This window comes from Lactuca virosa, chromosome 7, assembly GCF_052849685.1.
Source record: "Lactuca virosa cultivar CGN04683 chromosome 7, Lactuca_virosa_CGN04683_v6, whole genome shotgun sequence".
NCBI classification, from domain to species: domain Eukaryota; kingdom Viridiplantae; phylum Streptophyta; class Magnoliopsida; order Asterales; family Asteraceae; genus Lactuca; species Lactuca virosa.
In genome coordinates this window covers 147,578,616-147,597,846 of record NC_136432.1, presented here as the reverse complement: position 1 = coordinate 147,597,846, position 19,231 = coordinate 147,578,616, and the positions used below count along the sequence as shown (strand labels likewise).

Genomic DNA, 19,231 nt, shown 5'->3' with positions numbered 1-19,231 from the left:
TTTAAACTATCGCTAAAATTAGAAACAATGTATTTTAAATCATCTAATTCAGAAATATAACGGGTAATAGGAATATTAAGAGATTGGAGTATAGAGTGTACCTTGTCGATGACCTTCTCACATTCTTTCACCTGCTCAGAAACAAGCTTCACATCAAAACAATTTTCAGAGGCCTATCTACCATCAGTCGCATAGACCCTTTGTTTCGAATACTCGTTCTAAACCATTAGACATCTCCCTTCGTACTCCTGCAAATCAGAATTTGCTACAAAACACCCACCATGCGTGGGTTTCCTGACTTCATCATCTTTAGAATCTGTGGACCACACTTCAACACGTCCATCTTCATCACTACCTTCCTGAACTATCAAGGCAGGCTTTTCATTCGCTGCATTCCTCTTCCTAAGCTCTTCTATCTTCTGAAGATAGTAGGTTTCATCCTTCTCTGTTTCTTTCTTCTCATTCATCCTCCTTAGCATACACTCCTTGGCAAAGTGATTCTTTCCCTAACAGTAATTGCAATCGTATCCTGAATCACCCAACAACTTCTTTTCTTGCTTCTCCTCATCCTTTTGAGAGTTCTTGAAGCTCTCATCTCTTGGCTTATCTGAACTATAGTTTCCCTGTCTGTTCCTATTCTTGAATTGTCCAAAATTCTTTTTAACGAACTTTTTGGGATTAGACACCAACAGACCATACTCTTCCTTCGTAAGTTCATTATCTGTGAAGTTGGATTCAGAATCTTCTTCATCTATTTTCTTGCCTTTCGCAATTAACGCCAGTGATCCCATGCTAGAGACGAGCTTCACATCCTTCGTTACTTCATCTTCGTGGGATCTCAGAATTCCCACAAGCTTGGCCAAAGATTAGTTCTTGAACTATTCGTGAGCTTTCACAATAGACACAACCGCTTTCCATTCAGACCTCAATCCTTTCATGAACGTAACTTTTTGCTCTATTACTCCACGCCTGAGATTGTTTTTAAGCATCCTTCTTAATAGATGATTAAAACAATTAAATGTCTGATCCAGTTTGTCATCAAACTTTTGAAAAAATGCTCCAAACTCTGACAAGATTAATGTTTGTACAGAGTGTTCCAAATCAGTGTCGCTTGAATAAAGCTCCTTTAACCTGTCCCATATCTCCTTTGATGTCTCAAATGAACTCACCAGACGAAAAGTGTCCGCACGAAGAGCAAACCTTATTATTCTCATTGCCTTGATTTTGATCAACAACTTATCTTTTTCATCTTGAGGAATTGCAGTATTTTTAACAAGAAGTTTATTGTATTCGGCTTGACTGTTGATGACCTTTCTGGTAGCCGTGTGAGTGAAACGTCTCCTGTGTCATGGCTTGCCATATTGTGGTGCCATGATCTTCAAAGCTAAGAACATAGTCTTCGAAGTGCAGTGCCCGGACTTCATAATCATGTAGGAAGAGGATTGGGATCCTAGTAGTAGATCCGATACTAGTCGAAAGATTGAAAGAAAGAGTATGAGGATCTTCGTGCTGCTTGATGTCGAGATTCACAAAGACTGGTATAGAATTACGTGTAAAACAATAATCAAGTTTAGGGTAAAAATCAGGATGTAGATCTAATGTATATAATCGATACAAATGATCAAGACGACAAATACAGATCCAATAAAAATGCAAAACCCTAACAGAACTCGATAGAAAAGTAGCGTATGAGTTACACTATCTCTCGCCCTGATACCAATTGTAAAAAACAATAATTACTTAGATCGATAGATTCTATAAACAATGTGAATAAATAACAAGAACAATGAAGATCAAATAGTAGCGAATGCTTATATTGAATAGCTTTAGAAGAGTTCAATGTGAACTTCTCTGTGAAAGCTAGGACATTCCATTCCATTGGAAGGATCACGAAGATGCCTATAAGGATATTGACGAGGTCAATTACATAGCTGACTACTTCAACATTCTGAATGTGCCTCGCGAGACTGTGCTACGAAGGATGTTACCGGTTACGTTTAAGGGTGCCGCGAAGGATTAATTGAAAGCACTCCCTCCAGGATCAAAAGCACATGGCCAAAGATGAATGAAGAGTTCATTCAGCACTTCTGCCCCCTGGCCCCCCCCCCCCCCAAAGGTCTCAAAGTTAATGAAAGCAATTGCCAATTTTGAGCACAAAGGAGGTGAATCACTTTATGAGGCACTGGAAAGATACAAAGGTTTGCTGAGAAATTGTCCACATAATGACCTAAATATTCAACAAGAGGTTTCCATCTTCTCTGATGGAGTAAATGTTACAACCAGGCAGCTCCTTGACTCCAAAGGTCCACTTACAAAGACAACACCAACTGTCATCAAAAATTTGATTGAAGAATTCTCTAAACACACAAGAGAATATCATAACCCAAGAAACGACTCAACTCGAGGAACAGTGAACTCAGTTTCGGATGATATGGCGGAAATGATGGCCAAGGTGGATAGTATGGATCGTAGGATGACAAAGATGGACCAATCCATCAATGAAATCCATGTGGGGTGCGATAATTATAGCGGGCCTCACCTAACCAAAGATTGTGACCTTGACGAGAACGAAAATCGGAAAGCTCAAGTTTGTTATTCAAGCGGGGATAGGTATGACGAATATTGGAGAAAACCTAAGAAGGAATGGCTACCCTATGACGAGTATAAGAAGGCGAAGGAGGAAAAATACAAACAAAAAACGAGAGGGTTTTATCAAAGAGAGGAGTTGGTACAAGAAAAGAAGACGGATTTTGAAGCTATGCTTATACGTTTTGCATCCGCATCCAAAAAGAGGCATGATGAAATGGATGCAGCACTAAGAGACCAACAAGTTTTAATGAGAGATCAGCAAGCTTTAATGAGAAACCAACAAGCTTCTATCTATCATATCTAGACTCAATTGGGTCAACTGGCCAAACTCGTAAATGAGAGATTACTTCCTAAAAATCATGATCCTCAATCACAACCTCATGTTATGGCAATATACACCGAGAATGAGGAAGACTCTGAACCTTCGGACATGCACGTTACAAGTACCGAACATGTCGGTCCATATTTGGAAGGAGAAAAGATAAACAGAAAATTAGAAATGGATTATGCCTGGTCACTACGTCGTGGTGATCTCAACACGACTTGTTAATTGGAGGAAATTAAACCTTCGTTTTTGAAAACTTAGCAGCCTCCTCTGTCATTTCCATCTCGATCTTTTAAGCATAATCTGGAGCCGGAACACAAGAACTTCATAGAACAAGTGCTCTTTCTCTTTCTCTCTCTCTATCTCTCTCTCTCTCTCTCTCTCTCTCTCTCTCTCTCTCTCCATCAATGCCCCATTCCTCAAATCCATGGATAAAATTCCTACTTTTTCTAAGGATGTGATGTCAAACTGCAAGAAGCTGAAAAAGCATCTACAATCATGCTTATTGAGCTATGTTCAGCTGCAATCCTTGATGGGTTGCCAATCAAGATGGTAGATCCGGGCCAATTGACTTTGCCTTGTGAATTTGGCAATCTTACTTCTATTAATGCTTTACCCGATTTGGGGGCTAGCATTAATCTTATGTCATATTCTTTCTATAAGAAGCTTTGTCTACCAAGGCTCTATGACACAAAGATGACACTTAGAATGGCGGATCATCCAATCACTAACCCACGTGGAATCATTAAAGATTTATTGGTAAATGTGGGAAAATTTATTTTTCTGGTTAATTTTGTGGTATTAGATATGAAACAGGATGAAGACCTTCCCATCACTTTGGGAAGACCATTTTTTAGTACCGCAAGAGCTCTTGTTGACATCCACGACTCCAAGCTCACACTTCGGGTAGAAGACGAGGAAATAACTTTTGAGATGAACCAAAAAGTGGAAGTGAACGAGCCGAGAGATGAAGTTTCAAAGATGGATGTTAAGGAAGAAACTTTTGATGAGTTAAATGAAATAGAGAAGCTAACGGAGGAAGAGTTGAAGACTTGGGAAAAGCCTCATGTAGAGAAAGTAGAACGTACCAAGCCTCGCGCCTCGGTTCCCATATTATTGAAGTTTTCGCTTTTACAACACCAAAGTCTCAAGTAAATGAAGAAAGCGAAGAAGAAACTTTGATTTCAAGTGATGATGAAGAAGTGAATAAAAAAAAGATCAATATTGACAAGATGAAAATGGAAACCAAGGAACAAGAAAGGGAAGAAGAAAAGACAAAACTCAATGGAAGAAGCAAGGTAACAAAGTGCAAACACGAAGATCCACTCAAAAGGAAAAGGAAAACTCGAAAAAGGCATACAAAATAAGGGTTCAAGCTTACATGAAAAGATGGAAGAAAAAAAAAGTGAAGATGGAGATCCCGCTTCCAAATGGCACAGCGTAGAATGGGAAAAAGTCCGGCTCACGACTCCACAAAAAAAGTGCTTCTCGGGAGGCAACCCGATGTTTAGAGTTTGCATTTTCGTTTCTTATTAATTTCATTTTCGTTTTAGTTCTTATTTCTAGTTTTATTTTAGTTTAACCGAATGATCATGTGTTTCTCTATATTTTGATCTTGTTCTAGTAGTGTTGAGGAGTGAAACGGATTTTCAAGGCAGTGAAAGGAGCCAAGTGAAGGGTCGAGTCTTTGAAGAGAAAATAGAAAATTTTGAGCGATAATTTTGGTCACGGTGATTGTAATTGCCAAGGGGGGCCATGTTATAGAAGATGTAGAAAGGTGTATTGCATTAATACCCTTTTTACTTAAGGAATCATAGTTGAAGCAGGAAAGAGTAAAATCACGAGATGACCATCAAACAGGCCGTGGTCATTACCAAACATGGCGTGTTCCAGTGAAAAAATGTGACTTTTGTCTGAATAATAATTCAACATGGTGTGTATCTCTTACAAACTCGGCATGTTCATTCCTCAGTCAAATTTTTTGAGTCATTGATTTGATCCTATTCAAGGCGGGCATTATCCACATTTCTTAAGTCCATTCTGAGGCGTTCCAAGATGTACTTTTCTAGTTATATTATGATATGTCAACCACACAAGACGTCTGACACCCAAGGCGTGGATTTTACTAATAAACACGCCATGTTGGCCATATAACACGTCGTGTTGGTCAGATTTTAGGCAAGTATATATATATTCTAACATTAGGTCGAATTGGGGGACTCCTAGCCGACTTTCTGGAGAAGTATTGCGACAAAAACCCTCTGGAAAACCCTTGGAAGAGAATAAATCGTTTGGAGCTCAAGAGTTGAAGATATCTAGAAGAAAACATCATTGAATCTTTCCGTTTGCTAGTTCTAATCATGTCTTCTCTTATTTGCATTGATTCTTTGTGTGTTTTTACTTTAGTTATGGGCTAATCACCCTAAAATTTTGTTAGGGATGATGAACCTCGACCCTATGTGTTGATTTTATGCTTCTATGACAATTTATTTAGCTTTTCTTATGTTTGATGAATTATAAACCTAGCATGTTAAAGTTTTAGCTTTTTATGCCTTCCATTCAAGTTATGTGTAGTAGATGAACATTATTGCTGCATTAACTTGGTTCTAGTTGTTTATGACCATTAAATAATTAGATCTTGTAATTGACCAAATTATAGAGTTAGGTAAAAAAAGTTGATAGCTTTAACTGTGTTAGAGAGCATTAATTATCCACGTTAACTGATTGAATCATTGTCTTGACCATTGATTAGTAATTCTTGATTTCATCATTCATAGTCCAATCTATCTTATTATCAGTTGTGTGTTTGACCTGTGCTTGACCATTGCATGGTAATTCATAAATTGATATATCTATTTAATAAATTGAAAGCCAACATAATTTGAATAGTATAAATCAACCATAGGACAAAGGGGATTCGGAACTAACGGAAGTACTCTTTAATCTTGAAGTAAAAATCGTTTTCTATGCTTGTTTAATTGTTTGCTTACTTGTTATTTGATTTAAGTTCTTTTGATCTTGCAAAATTAGTAAAAAAAACCCCAATTTACTTGTTTTATTTAGTTTAGCTATTAGTAGTTATTTTATTTAATAGAATTTCGTTCCCTGTGATCGACACCCGACCTTCCAAACTATTCTATAATCCGACTAGGTACACTGCCTATAGGTGCATTAGTTAGTTTAATAAGTTAGGTCTATAAATTTAAAACTAATAGGTACATTTATGAACTTCACATACCACTAAATCTCGAATGGTACAGTAATCTTCTAGCTCTTAATTTCATGAGAATACATTTTTTTTAAAGATTGTCAACGTAATGTTGGTGATTTCATTGGTTTGAAATGCTTTAATCAGAAGTACTTTTAAATAAAAGTGGGTTCTCAAATGTATATAAGTGGTTTCCCAACTTATATATTATGAATGAATTAAGTATACTTTTAACGTTTCATTGAGTCCTTATAACCGCACTCCTGGCAAGATCGACATGACCCTCATGAGGCTTCATTAGATATCATAAATGATAGATAATTAACAACCATGGTGACTCAACCGTCAAGGTTGTAGCTAACAACCATACATGGGGGTGTAAACCAATATAGATCTATACATAATTCTCTTGTTAAAAATCTTAACGGTTAAAAGTCAAGGGTATTCAAAGTATTGCACTTAGGTGATGAATATGTCTCATGTAACTATTGTATGATATGTTCTAACGGTTTGTAAGCCCTAACTTGTACACAAAAGTTTCCAGGCATAAGATCGACATCATATATCCAATGCATACGTTTTGTAAGCATAAGTTTAACAACATATATCAAATGCATAAGTATGTAGGCATAAGTTCATAAACAAAACTTCACAAGTATGATTTATGAAGTGTAACACCGTAAATTTTCAAATAATTTTTTCATTTAAAATAGCACAATTCTCATAACACATTTCACAAAAAATCTCATTTATTTAATTTACAAATCGCAACTCCATAATTGTTAGATTGAAATCCAGGATCTTCAAAACATAACTCTTTCACTGGTGCGTACAATCCAGCCGGTGCCTTCCCGCGATCCTGAGAAAACCTAAAACACATAACACATAACACGGTAAGCACGAAGCTTAGTGAGTTCCCCAAAATACCACATACAACACTTTAGCCACTCGAGGCTATAACTCTGTAAGACCCTCCGGTCTATGTGTCTCAGTGGGACCCTCCAGTCCCATGGCTCGTTGGACCCTCTGGTCCGGTCTTAGTGAGGACCCTCCGGTCTCACAGCTCGTTGGACCCTCCGATCCGGTCTCAGTAACACATAACATAGCATATATATCACATAGACAAAATGCATAACTCAACTAAGCACATAAGACCCTCTGGTGACACATAAGTACCACTACAGGTAAAGTATAGTGAGAAGACTCACCTTGCAAGCTAGCAAGTAACAGTCTCGTACTCAGAAATCTCGAACTAGCCTCCGTCTAACACATATGATAACATTTCTAATTAATACCCTATTCTTACTCAAATACACCAAAGGTTATTCTTTTTCTCTGTCTAACTCTTGAAGTGGATAAAAGACCATTTTACCCCTCCATGGTCTCCATTACTCATGATTGACCCAACCCTAAAGTCAACAGAAGTCAAACTCAAGTCAACAGTCCATGTTTGACCTGACTCGTCGAGTGCACTCTTGCGACTCGTTGAGTCCCCTGGTTTCCTCAAAAGTCTCAAGAAAGTCCAGCTCAACTCGTCGAGTTGACCGTAAACTCGGTGAGTTATCGCACAATCAAACCCATCGGGACAAACCCTCACCGACTCGTCAAGTCGGCTCCTTGACTCGGCGAGCCCATTCAGACTCATATCTCATTCAGTTCTTTTCATGGTAGAGAACCTTCCCAAATTCTCGATCTGCACTCCTAAGGCTCATTAATCAAGTAAAGTCACAGGCTTACGTTCATGCATGGCATTTTGAGCTTAAAATGCCAAAACACACCTCAAAAAAGGGTCTTTCACTCAAGATCGCTATTATGGTTGGATAAAGTAGGGAGTTTTGGACTCTAGGGACCTCAGATGGTCCAGATCTGTAGTTCAACCCTCTCAATGAACATAAAACACTCAAGGTCCTCATATTTGGGTGGAAAAACCCAAGATTCATAAAATCATGAGATCTATACAAAATAATGAGAAGTGTAAATTACACCGTTGGTCCCTCGTGCATATGCCAGAAAGCGTGTTTAGTTCCTATTTCCAAAATTTAACTCGTGCAGTCCCTCGTTGTTATTTATCTTTCACGGTTAGTCCCTATGCACGTTAACTGTTAAATGCTTCCGTTTAAGCTACCCACGTGCCTTGCACGCAGGGGTATTTTCGTCTTTTCAGGGTTTGTGTCCATTCTTAATGCCGTTGCACCTTAAAATCTTATAAAACACCGCAACCCTTTTTTCCTCTGCTATCCTCTCCTTCGTCTCCTCCCATCGTTCGATCGATTTCTTCCAAATAGATAACAATGATCGATATTAAATGCAATTATAGAGCCACTGCAGTGATTCGCACATCTTATAGCAAAAGAAACCATGGGAAACTCTACTATGCTTGTATAGTAAAGGTAAGGTTAATGATTTTAATTTCGTTCTTCATCTTCTCTAATTTTGCCCTAATTCTTCATCTACTTTAATTGGTTCAGGGACCATTATGCAAGTTCATAGGATGGGTGAATGATTATGATCAAGACTGTGATTGTATGGAGTTTAGGATGAAACTTGAAAAACAAAATCGAAAATTGAAGCTTTACCTAGTTATTAGCTGGGTTTTTTTTGTTTCAGTCCTTATATATAAAGTGTAGGTTTAGTAATGAAGTTGTTTTTTTTTTGGAAAGAGAAAAATTTGCTGTGGCAAGGATCGAACGCTTACCAGTTGATCTACCAAGGAACATTAGTAATGAAGTTGTTAGTATTTTGTTATGTGTATTTTGTATTGTTATTTGTATTATGAAAAAACCTTCAATTCCAGTTACCATATGTTGTGTAATCATAATGTGGTGTTATCAGTTAGTGTTCAAATTTAATGGAAATGTGGTATTTGCAACATATGCAATATACCATTCAATACATGTAGCATCCAATATAACAATAAAAAGGACAAAACTTAAAATATCCAAGATACCATTTACCATTAACATAAAGGGACATCCAAAATAGCAACATAGTGTTGTGGCACACATATAGTTATCCTAGATAGCAACAAAGTATCAAAATACAAAACAAAACAACAAAGTAATATGGCAGTAAATGCCTAACAAAAACATAGTTATCCTTCATGATCATGATAACAAACTACAAATTCTCAAAGCATGGGGCTTTTTCCCTTTTTCCCAACTCCTTTATTTACACCACCACTGCTACCTGCTGCACCTTCTCCTGTTCCATTCCCTGCTGCACCTTCTCCTGTTCCATTCCCAGTCTGTGATTGTCCCTTGCAGGTCCTTCCATTATGTCCCACATTTCCACATTTTGTGCATGTTACAGATTTCCATTTTGTGGACACTCCATCATCTTCTGTTGCAGATCTTCTTCTCTTTTTTTTGGTCTGCCAATAGGGACACGATACTTTGGTGGTATCAACTTGGTAGGACATGTGCTTTTTTACCACAAAAACCTCCCATTAATAGGTTCAACTTTGAAGACATACATTTCTTTCCAAGTCTTGAGCCAATATGTTGGGTGAACCCATGTCTCAGGTATTCCAACATTTTCATTGTTAAGCCTCATATCCTATTTAGCTGCTATACTATGTTTGCAGGGCATGCCTGTCAGTTCCCACCTGTTACATGAACAAGTTTGTTGTTCCATATTAACCATATACTGATTAGCACCTTCACTTGTAACCTGGTACTTCCCATTCCCACAGAACACTGCCCTACACTGTACTGCCCTTTCTTTAGTTTTTGAAGGGTCTTAGTGGCTGTAGGAGTTAATGGGCCATTAGCTTTGTCAATTTCTTTTTGAACCATGACAATTTTCCTCATGATATACTCCCTAATAAACTCCAAGCAACTGATAATTGGCTTATCACGACCCTTCACTATCTTGCTATTCAAACTCTCACACATATTATTCAACAAAGCATCACAATGTGCCCTCCCTGATATCACACAACTGTATTAGATTATATTTAAAAAATATACACGTATCAACATAATATTATATACCTGAGAAGTGGGATCTGGACCAGTGCTTAGGTGGAATAGAATTAAGCCATGCATATGCTTCACTGTTAAGTTTCTTTAGTTCTTCCATGGCACTGTTGAATTGTGGTATGGTGGTACATGTTGCACAATTCCAAAGACAATCCTTCAATTCCTTGCCCCTCCATTTACGTTTCATGTTCTCATGAAGATGCCTTAGGCAATATCTATGCTCTGATGCTGGGAAAAGTTTCTCAAGTGCAGGCAATAACCCCTAAATCATCAAAAGAGTGAAGTTGCTTATTGAATTGTAAAACATGTAGGTGAAAATAAATGGAGAACTTTGGTTACCTTCTGTCTGTCTGATATGAAAGTGAAGTTGGAGTTTGCATACAAACCAAGATCATCTCCAAAGTTAGTTAAAAACCAGGTCCATGAATTAAAGTTCTCTGTTTCAACAACTGCATATGCCAAAGGGTATGTGCAATTGTTCCCATCTAAACCCTGAATTATCATGTCAAACATAGTAATAAGCAAACAGTTAACTATGGTCAAACATTAATAAAAAATGATTATGCACATACCACTGCTGTCAGGATCATACCATGGTATAGACCCTTCATGAATGCACCATCAAGCCCTAGTAAATCTCTTTTCCCTGCTGCAAAGCCACTTTTCAGTGGACCAAGACAAATGTATACTCGTTAAAATACCCTGGTCTCAGATGCATAACATGGTTCACTTTGCACTTGAAGTTTGACTGTGGTGTTTGGATTTCTACTCTGCACCTCCTGTAAGTAGTCTCTTAGACACGAGTACTGAGCAGCAAAATCTCCCCTAATTGATTCCAGGGCTTTCGTTTTCGCCCTATGAACTTACATGTCTGACAATCCAACTTGGTATTTCTTCTCAAGCATCTCACATAATGCTCTAAGTGGTATTTCTGGGTTTGACTCCATTGTGTCAATAATTTGTTCAGCGAGAAACTTGTAGTTGCATGCCCTAATTTTCCTTGTTTGAAGACATGTATGTTCCTTTTCATAGGTCTTAACAGTCCAGTTAATGTCTTTTTTCCACTTACTCACTAGTAGGACCCATGGGCATTTATGAATAGAACTATCTTTGACTTTCTTTTTCTTTTGACTTGGTACCACTTTGTCATTACTCACAATGACCCCACCTGTTTCTAATATCCCAAGGTTTGGTATTGTCCCTTTACAAACCACTCTAATCCTGTTTTTGTCATTCTTAACAAAGTCTAACTCCCTTCTACTCTGTATGGAATGAAGATAATTTTTTTGTTTAACTTCCTTGGCTGTGCTAAAAGTCTGGTGGATGTAAAATGGATCTTTGACAGCAGCTGCTTCATTCTTATGTGCTCTTTGTAAATCTCTTATCTTCTTCCTTTTTTTACTAGCTTCACCCTCATCTGATGAAGATGCAGATACTAATTCTTCAGTGTCTATAACCTCTAATTCTTCATCACCTTCTACTGCTTCATCTCGATCATCAGGAAAACTTCCAACCCACTCCACCTCTTTGTTAATGTTGAGGTGAAAGTTCTTCATATCAACCTCTGGATCATCTAACAACTTATCTTCATCAACTATGTAATCACTATCTTGACTGTCTTCACTATCTTCATTGTCTTCACTATCATGACTGTCTTTACTAGCTTGACTGTCTTCACCTGCTTTTTCAATATTTGGTTCATCTTGTTCCATAGGAGTCCCACCAAAAGGTTCACATCATTCAAATGTATCATCTCACCCATCAACATTAGGACATGTGCTTCCCATCATTGGTTCAGTCAAAGGGCTTTCAATTCTTTGTATATAGGCAGGGGTTGGCTCAACTGTTTCATTCAATGTAACAGGGGGTTGTTCCAAGGTTGTTTCAGGTAATGTACTAGGGGGTTGGTCCATAGTTTCTACATTCTCAAAAACAGGGGCTTCTTCACTAGGACCATCCCCTGAATTTGACCATGTCAATAACAACCTTTTATGACAAAGGGACTCAGGAATTTCGGGTATCTTAATCTTTGCAGGGTTTGGGGACATTTGATACGTATGCAGCTTGGTTTCCCAAAACTCTGTATACACTTCTATCACCTTGTGTTCATAAACGTATGACCTAAAGTGGTTTATATCTTCGTCACAACCTAAAGCATACACCCCAAAATCTAAATCGCAGGTTGGTCGTTTGAAATGGTAGTAAATACTTTTACCTGGTTCGACACAATCAAGCAATTCCATTATCTCATCCATATCATGCACCGAGAACAAGTCACTATCAATGCCATCAATATATTTCATCTTCCCCTTTATGTATTTGCGGCCTGGAAACTTCGTAAAAACTCCACCATAGTTCAATCGTATCGAGAACATACATGGATTGTCAGCTGCGAACCCAAAAAATAAAAAATCAAATAAATTTTTTTACCTTTTAGGAACGTATAATGGATGATCAACTGAAAATGTAGAAAATTTTACGTATGAGCTTTGGAGATCGTATTCCTCCCATTCTTGCCTAATCCTCAAGTTGACCATCGTAGAAAACTAGGGTTTTCTTGTGCAATGCTAAGGGTCGACGGAGGATGAAACGAGAAATGATCGGTTATCGAAGTCGCGCCATAATGGTTCATGTACACAAACCCTGAAAAGACGAAAATGCCCCTGCGTGCAAGGCACGTGGGTAGCTTAAACGGAAGCATTTAACATTTAACGTGAATAGGGACTAACTGTGCAAGATAAATAACAACGAGGGACTGCACGAGTTAAATTTTTGAAATAGGGACTAAACACGCTTTCTGGGATATGCACGAGGGACCAACGGTATAATTTACCCTAATGAGAAAGGTGCAAGCTTTATACCTTTCCCAGAAGCTCTGAAGAGAAACAATCTCAGATCTAGCATCACCTTCTTGACCCTTGGCTTGGAATTCTCTTATCCTCTTCACAAGATGCACCAAACACCCACAATTAGCGAAGAGCTCTCTCTCAAAGCTCAAAGGCCGTCTAGGGTTTGTTCTTAGGGAAGTGTAGCCGCAAATGAGGCTATAAGTGCCTTTAAATAGGCCCCAAACCCGGGGATTTAGGGTTTCTCTGTCCAGCACCTACTCGGCGAGTCAGCTCTCAGACTCGTCGAGTCTGCTCATTAATTTCGCGTGGCCAACCCGACCCTACTCGGCGAGTTGGACTCACAACTCGTCGAGTCATCCCATAAATTTCAACATTTAACCATACGATAATATACCTGAAATTTTGGATGTTACAATTAGCCTATATTTGTAAACCATAGTTCATAATAATGCAAACATGATTTTATAAATATTTTAACATTTATTCTCCCCTGAGTATAAAACAAAAGAAAAGGAGCTGTCAAACTCACTTTTAGACTTAGGAGAGAAGCCCATACTTTTTCAGAAAAAAGGTTGAACAATGCTTCGTTGGACGGATGAATAGTGCTTGCCGAGATGAATAGTAACACGTCGGAGTTTGGTCGGAATTTTTCCACAACATTGGTCGGAGTTTGGCAGGAAAATCTCACCGGAGTAGTCGCTAAAGGTGGCGGCCGGTGTTGGAGATGGCGATCGAAGGTGGCTGTCAGCATCGGAGATGGTAGCAGTGATCGGACTGAGGCTGCAGGCTGTCGAGAGAAGAAGGTGGGTGGCTGAAGGAGGTGGCAGACAGTAGTACGGTGGTGGAGGACAATGATGAAAGGGCTGCCGGCATCGCTTTTTCTGTTGGAATCCGAGAGAGAAGGGAGGAGGAAGAGAGAGAGAGAGAGAGAGAGAGAGAGAGAGAGAGAGAGAGAGAATATGTGAGTTAGAGAGAATAAGGGAGGCCTCTATTTATAGTAAGTGCAAAACCCAATTCGACGACTAGAACAATTCCCTGGTGTCGACGGTTAGATCGAGCTTGATGTGACTCAATCTTATCCAACACTGCATTGGTTTATTGTGAAAAAAAATTTAGATTTCTAGTCAAATACTTGATCATTTTACACTTTATAAAATATCAAATAATTGTTGGGAAACACAGTGTAGCTAACATAACAAATTGTTTGAAGGTTCATTTTTATGTTTTCGGTTCACGTGTTGTACTGTAACGCCCGTATATTCAGGTATTTAATCTTTGAAGTTCTATGTTATTATATTTGTTTATTTTTGGAAAGTTATGTTCTACATTGAGCATAGGATAGTCCAATATGCTAAGTGTAGGAGGGAGATTTGATGTGGAGGTTTAATTACCTACACTAAGCGTAGGTTAAGCTACACCAAGCACATGTGCGCTGGACCAAAACCCTAAACCTAGGTGTTGTGAGCCCTATTTAAAGCCTCTACCTCCTTGGGATCCTCCCTATACTCAGCCTCCACCCTCCTAAGCAGCCACTTCGAAACTCTAGCCACCTTGTATGAGTTTTGAGCTCTTAGAGTGCTTTGTGTGCATTTTTGAAGGAAGAGTTGCATTGTGGAACCACTTGGAGGCTCCAAGCCTTGTGGATCTGGAATTTAAATCCCATCACCCACCTTTAGATGGTATAAAGTTTCTATCTTGGTGCTCATTCATGTTAGATCTAGTTGGTCATGAGTTTATACGCTTTTATTCCTATAACCTTGGTTTTTGTATGTATACGTTACTCCAGACCATTTGACTACTATTTCCTGATATCTTCGAGGTCGTTGAGTCATAAAAATGGGAGCTTGGTCACTCTCATCCATCTATGCATGAGTTCTTTGAAAATAAAAGACTTTATGGACTTAGGGTTTGGTTTTGTGCTCTTTGTTGTCATGCAAGTGGATAAAGTCAGAGACTTCATCCATTAAGTTGTTTATATACACCAGATCTGCAAGTTTGTGGAGCTAACCTTCTATATTAAGAGCTTAATGATGTTTTTAGACATCAGGTAGATACCCTGAGCATAGCATAGAAAAGGCTCATTTTTCATCAGGATCTCTACGCCGAGCGTAGTGCAGTATGCTACACTGGGCGTAGGTCAACTGAGGGTTGAGCATTGACTTTTGACCACTTTGTCTTTTGGTCCACTATTTTGGGATTAGTCTACGAAGGGCTAAATGGTATTTTTTTTCCTCAAGGAGGGTTAGCTAGACTCACTGAGAGTTAGTTTTTCCCTTAATTTGTAATTATGGTTTATTATATGTATGATTAATGTGAGGAAATTATGTACCATCAACTCAAGTGCGTGATTTGTCTTTTTTTCAAATTGAGGTGAGTTTTCTCACTATACTATGTATGATGCTAGATTCTCTCTGTGACTTTTGCATGTATGTGGGCAAGGGCCGTAATGTGGGTGGGGCATGTGTTGGGTTTTATTCAAAAATTGTTTCATAAACACAAAGATAGCAACAAAAGACTTTAATTTGGAACAAAATAAAACTAGTTTTATTCCCACCAAAAGATCATTTTGTAAGGACTTAGAAAGATTAAACATAACCAAAGAAGAAGACTTTGGTTCCTTTTGGCAATTAGAAAGTTGATAAAGATGGCTTTAAGCTCCAAGGAAGAATCTCTCTAGAAGTATCCAATAACATTTAGCCAACTTGATAAGATATTAGTCTTCATCATGTAATAAAAGTATCTCTTAAGCCTTTAAGAAAAAAAAACAAAGCTTTTGTACTAAAGGAGATTTCATGTATAGTCTCAAATTCTTCCTACATTGATTTAACACTTTAAGAGACAAAAACTAGAGAGAATATGAAGATGCAAAGCCTACAATTTCATGGTTTCTGGCCAAAAAGAAGAAATACATGCAAGCCTTTTAATCATATTAATCCAAGTCCTTACCCATTGAGTCTTGATTCTTTAATACACCATGCATCTAACAATAAAAGGCTATAATTGTAAGAGCATGGCTTTATGATTAAATAAATGAAAGCATGTCTTCTTTTCCCTTGATGGTCTCCAAAAATATTTTATGAAAAAAAAATCTAGTTTTTTATAGAAAAACTCTTCTATTTTTTATAACTTATAAAACATATATAAAACTTTGACATCCTCTAATTCATAACCAATTAAAACTTTTTCTTTACGATTTTAGTTTCATTTTTCGGAAATCCCAGTATATTTGAAACATTTGAGTACAAGTGATTGTCTCAATTTAATAAAACCCTTTGGATGTCATAATCAATACAAATACATAAGTTACATCGTAAAGACCGAATGGTCATGTACTCTATTGCAACCTGTCTCTTAATCATTCAACGTCCTAATCAAGTTCCATTACCTTAACCTTGATACCTGTGATGCATACAAACTGAGTGGTTTAGGTTTTGGGAAACCCCGTGAGATACATATGGATTTCAATCCCATAATATTTTTATGATAATATTCCTTAATTATTAGACCTGCAAAACCAGTTGTTACCAAACAATATAGATATAGCTCAAACATAAATATCTATACGACCTTTTATCCAAACATACCCATTCCCAGTCGATCCTCATAGATCCTAATCCGTGATTGTTAGGGAGAGTATTCTCCCCGATGAACCGTTTAAGTTTAGGGTTTGACTACACAACTAGGAGCTTTCATGGCTGGGGTAATTCCTATGGCACCAAAGCCTTTAGAGCAATTTGGTGAATAGAGCGTTAACTTTCATCTACGTTTGTAGGTTATGAGCCTACACTAGCAACGTAATTCACAAGACCGCCTAGAATGGTCAAGTGTTGTCATCCTACTCTGGGAGATGGCGAGACATAACGTTAAGTTACCTGATCTAGACCCACCATTTTTGGTCATCCAAAAGGAATACTAAGATGTACTCTTCTACGGAGCTATCGTACATCGACACCTAACAGTGTCATAGAACGTAGGTTTACTCTCTGTTCCTAGCACCCATGCCTATAACATAAAGCTACCCATTACTCAAACCTAATTGAACTAAGCATCCTTTACAAGTCTTATTTTCCTACTAGGCAAGACTACCAAGCTTATGAATATTCCTTGAAACACTAACTCTATTTTAGGCAACCTTATCCTAATATTAACATAGAGTATTAGGTATTTATATTTTCTTTATCTATCTCACTAATAATACTTCGATTATTTATTATCATGTGATCATATTTTTAATATACGATAACACATATAGAACCATACCTGTTTCGCACATTGTATATAAACATATATATATATATATATATATATATATATATATATATATATATATATATATACCACATATCCAAGGAAATAAGCATATACTTCACATATATTTAAAACTTTCCATAATTATTTACATAAAAATTATGTTCTTGAAGGGTGATAAAATGGGTAGCTGACAATTTCGGCAACGCTTTGCTTTGCACTTCCAAAGAGACATAAATGTATAAAGCATTAAGCCTTAATCTAGTTTCATAATCATGGTGACTATAATAAGTATAGTCTAGGTTCCTCAATAATCCTAATGTTTACATCAAGATCTATCAAGTAAGGAATAACCAGGTAGGATCATATCAGAGGTAGGGTTCGTTTGGTATACAAAGTATACTGTTTGGAAATCCCACTTTTAAACACTCATTAAATCCTGCCTACACATTCTCGTAAGTAGATCAATCAGTATAATGACTTTGAATCATAATAAATCTTAATTATATGCTCATAATAACGACTATGATTATAATCGAAAGTTACACTGAAAGCAGAGTAAATGTAGCTCAACTTACAGAGTATTATGATGAAAACCGGGGATTATATAGGCAGAACTCTGATCCGGGAGCTTCTATTCACCGGCTATATGACACCTCAAGGATTCTCCAAAAGCTAAAATAAAGGTAAAATGGGGCTAATATTGATAGGAACTTCGAGAGAGAGTTTGCAAAGGTGTGGGAAACGATCTGATCCTCTGCTGCTATTTATATACGTAAAAAGCATATGTGTGTCGCGCACCTTGTCTGTGCGCGCCACAAACTTGGTCAAGTGATGACGTGGGTCCACTAAAATCGTGACATGTGTCGTATGTATGGTGGATCTCAGATGTGCGCCGCACATCTTGTCTGTGCGTGCGACTGCGCATGAATTTTTATAAAATCTTTAAAGATTCATATCTTTTTCATTCAAGCTCTGTTTTCGACGTGTTTTTGACTTTATTTTTAAAGTTATATTTGAACAACCTTAGACTGTTAAAGTATGTGTAAAAATCATAACTCTCTCTCATATAATATCCGTTCTCGACTGTCTTTATATCAACGGATAGTGTAACATCCCAAAATTGAAGGCCAAAAATTTCGTTTTTAATTAAGTGGTTTATAAATCAGTTTATCAAAACATTGTCAAGATCATGTCAATAAATAAAACCATAATATCATGTCTCAAACCAAATCATCTGAAGTAACGAAATATCATAGTACAATCCCAGAAAACACTAAGCGGAAATCATGTGTGTATGTGTGATGTGCTGCTACACCGTCAGCTCCTTCCCCTTGGACGAAGAGGTACCTGAAACCAAAACTGAAACTGTAAGCACAAAGCTTAGTGAGTTCCCCCATCATACCACATACCATACAATCACATAGCATACATACTACCAGGCAGTTATGGGGCCCCCGTCCTACCCATGTCAAGCCATTTTGGGGTGCTGACCTACCCATGTCAAGCCATTATGGGGTGCTGACCTACCCATGTCAAGCTATTCTGGGGTGCTGAGCTACCCATGTCAAGCCATTCTGGGGTGCTGATTTTCCCATGTCAAGCCATTCTGGGGTGCTGACCTACCCTCCGGTCTGTTTCAACCGAACACGAAGACTATTTCACCCCTACTACTAACACATAATATCATATCATAATCATGCTGTCAGACATATCTGGGGTATCCGACCTACCCATTGGTCCTAGCGACCGAATCCGGGACTAGTCCCCTACTACTGATACTATCTCACATAACATGTAACTAGCAAACTAGCCTACTCACATATCTAGCAATCTAGCATACTCACATATCCAACAGTAATAGACCAGACAATTATCAACATGATAATCGTACCATCTATCAATTACTAGTGGGCCAACCTTGGTGCCTTAGACCCACTTCTACTGGAAGGTAACTCACCTCTATGTCGTGTAGTGTCTGAACTGTCCTCGGAGTGAAGGTCGGCTCTCCTCGACTCCTCAATCCCTACAC

General features: G+C 37.9%; 1 non-coding gene across 1 annotated transcript; it reads right to left on the bottom strand.

Annotated features, from left to right (window-relative positions):
- Positions 1–2,122: 2,122 nt before the first annotated feature.
- LOC145128088 (small nucleolar RNA R71) lies at positions 2,123–2,229 on the bottom strand. The gene has a single exon (XR_013716690.1). It is a non-coding gene; the product is annotated as a small nucleolar RNA R71 (small nucleolar RNA).
- Between the last annotated feature and the right edge of the window lie 17,002 nt (positions 2,230–19,231).